Raw genomic sequence first — 3,882 nt, forward strand, 5'->3', positions numbered from 1 at the left:
TATGTTTATGTTTTGGGTTGCCCGTTGCTCGCGCTCGCTGCCGCGCTCGCCGCCCGCGCCGCGCTCCCCGCCGGGCCTAGGTTTTTTTCCACCACCAGTGTATCTCGCGCGTCGCTCCACCTCCCGCTCATCGATCGATTTTCTTAAATGCTTTCCGAGTCCGGCCTACCATCTCCTGCATCCTCATTCGCTCAAACATATAAATTTATATGTTGATAACTATTGTTACTTTGTACCTCGGTACATGATATTTCTCCTTAGTTTAACCCAATCTACCGCTATTTCCAAAATTGCTACTTTTGCATCAGACACCCTGTATATTTGAACATACATTGCAGTACATAATAAGTATATTCACAGATGGATTCAATATGTATATACAGCGCCCGATATTAAATGTATATCCATTAGATGTCCATAATTTATAGATTTTTTGCGGTATGCGGTATGTGTACATGTAAATATTATATTTAATAAATCACAATTTCATACATAAATTATATAATATATGACACGTAAGCATTAAATGCACATATGTATCATGTTTAAATTTTCATACAATTATGTCCAAATCTATTATATGTATAAGATAAAAAAATATACGCGATAAAATTTTATTCTAAATCTAAAGAATATAAAATACAATTGAATCAGTGTACGTCTGTATGTATGGTATGGACATTGAAGATCGGAGGTATATACATTATATGTACATACATGTATGTCTTGTGTACATATACTATATGTACCTGTAATGGATAACAAATCAATATACGTCATGTATATACATAAAATATGTAAATCATGTACATGCGTACATACCTAGGACTTCCTATGTACATTATTCCGGTAACATTTGCACATACATTTGATATCCAATATATGTACTGTGTACTAAAAATTCATATACACTGTATATACATGATATATTGATGTATATACATGCACACATGTATATCAAAATGTTTTGTGAAATTTGTTCTTGAGGTTAAATTTAGAGGTCATTTCAAGATTAACTTGAAATTTTTAATGGATATCATATTTTTAACTCCGGAAATGAAAGCAACGGAACATTTTACGTTTAGCTATGTGGTCATGTTATGAGAAAAACTTTTCCCTAGGGTTCATTTAAAGATTAAATCAATTTTTAGATGAAAAATACTTGAGGAAAGCATTTTAAAAGAAAACGTTAAATACGAAAGTCGCATGGTTTAAAGTGAGCTATTTAATAGTGACCTTGACCTTGACCTAAGGGTCAAACTTCGGAATCATCATAATCAATGTTATTTTTGTTAATAGAAATCCTCATCTTTTATACCACAAATCAGCAGAGTATGAAACTTTACTGCGTGGGTTGTCCATTGATCTTCTCTTAACTGACTGGATTGTCCGTTGATCTTGCCTTGACTGGCTGGATTGCTCGTTGATCTTACCTTGACTGGATGGATTGTCCATTGATCTTGCCTTGACTGACTGGATCATGATCATTATGACTCCAAAGTTTGATGATCCTTAGGTCAAGATTACCATTAAGTGCCTTACTTTGAACCCTACGACTTTCGTATTTAACATCGTCTTCTAAAATACTTTCCTCAAAAAGTTTACATCTAAAAATGAATTTTACCTTTAAATAACTCGTAAGGAAAATTTTTTCCCGTAATATGACCAAATAGCTAAACGTAAAATTTCTTTTTATTTCTGGAGTTAAAAATACGGGTATCCATTAAAAAATTTCAAGTTGAAATGACCTCTAAATTTGATCTCAAGATTAAAGTCAAGGTCACCATAAAATACCCCACCTTAAGCTATACAATTTTTGTCTGAAATATTCTTTTCTACATTTCATTCCTTCCAAGATACTTCAAGGGTCTGGGACTTTTTCCCCACCCTGTATAAGCAAGATTGTTTGTTCAGACGATTGTTCGTATTTGTATTAGACGGTAAACAGTCGATTTTGCAGTGATTCTTACCCTCATTGGATGAGAGAAACATAAACACAATATTCATAATAACTGAATAAACGGGAAGATTATTATATTGCTATTTTTTAACAAAGGTAAGGACTATAATAACTTGCAGAATATGTTATTGGCATTACACAGAACATTTTTGCATAGGATTTGAACAGAAAATGGTAAAACAATTGAGGACCTTACTTTGTAAAAGTTATGTCATATAAAGATTGTATTCTCGAACATTTGTGTGTGTACGTCCGTATAAACGTGGATGTGAAGTGATGAGATGGTTACAAGAGATGAGTGCAAACAAAAAATAATATAATATGTACATGAGTACGGTGACTTCTCCACCTTTATCAACTAAGACATTGCTGTCTAAGATTTGTAATTTTAGGTACTAATTTGAAGTGTATTGACGTTAATGCCTATTCCTTTTCCTTTTTTCTATATCCATTAAAGCGTAAATATTAATACAACTTAAAGCCAAAAATTACAAACCTTGGATAGTACTGATCTGAGAGAAAAATATTTAGTAGTTTTAAGAATGAAACAAAACATATCTCTCTCCTCTCTCTCTCTCTCTCTCTCTCTCTCCCCTCTCTCTCTCTCCCTCCCTCCCTCTTTCTCTCCCTCCCTCTCTCTCTCTCTCTCTCTCTCTCTCTCTCTTTCTCTCTGAAACTAGAATTACTCAGTTTAAAAAAACATATATAATTGATAGCATTTTTCAAATTTGATAAAATCTAAAATACTATTATCAGATTGTTTTCACGTTAACGGACTTGTTTTTTTATATAATGTTATGATTAATGTTACAAATTTGATAACATAACTTAATTTGATAAATACTACAATTTTATAATAACTTAGGTCCTTTAAGATATAAAATCAATTAGAAATTAAAGAGGCCGTTTAGGACCGGGCATAGGTGTAAGTAGTCAGTTAAATTAAATTAATAAGTGACTCCATATACCGTATTCTTTCCAACTTATCCTGTGCGCCAGTTACATACCAGCCTTATAACACAGGTTAATCCCCGTAAGTGGAAGTGTTATCGTCAGTGAATTCACGTTTATAAATTATTTTAATAATGCTATATATTAGCATCTAATATGATAACCCCCTTCCCCCCTTCCCCCTTATTTAAAATTCTTATTGCGAAAAATATTACCCCAGCCAGAATTCGAACCTGGGACCTCCCTCAATCCGTGCGGGCGTCTTAACCAGCTCGACCATTGGGGCTGTAGGTAATATTGTTCGCAATAACATATATAAACTTTGTAAACGCTCTCTAGGCCAGCGTGTATAAATACTACAATTTTAACTTAGGTCCTTTAAGATATAAAATCAATTTTTTAGAAATTAAAGAGACCGTTTAGGACTGGGCATAGGTGTAAGTAGCCAGTTAAATTAAATTAATAAGTGAATCCATATACCGTATTCTTTCCAATTAATTTGATAAATTGATATAATCAATTCAAATACATTGTATATAATTTATTTGGTATTTATGCATAAAAGCGACTTCCTCTCCGATTTGCTTTATTTTTAAATATGTTGTTGGGGATGTCTTCCCGAGTCATTTCATATATATACAGGGTGTCAGATTCGATATGGACGACCCCAAACATTATAGTAGATTGGGTTAAACTGAGAAGAAAAGTTATATAAAATTTTACAAAATCGTAATTATTATCGCCTAATTCAGAAAAACGTCTGAGCCAATAAGGCCGGACTCGGCAGCATGCAAAATGGTGTGTTTGTTGACATCTCTAGCGAACGCGTTCGCCCGCTCACCGCTCCCCGCTCCCCGCTCGCCACCGTCTCTCATCGATCGATGCGTGACTCCACCTCTCGCTATCGATTTTTGAGAGATATCAACAAACACACCATTTTGCATGCTGCCGAGTCCGGCCTTATTGGCTCA

Source organism: Vollenhovia emeryi, unplaced genomic scaffold (assembly GCF_000949405.1).
Source record: "Vollenhovia emeryi isolate VEMERY1.0 unplaced genomic scaffold, V.emery_V1.0 DF939993.1, whole genome shotgun sequence".
In the NCBI taxonomy this organism is placed as follows: Eukaryota; Metazoa; Arthropoda; class Insecta; order Hymenoptera; family Formicidae; genus Vollenhovia; species Vollenhovia emeryi.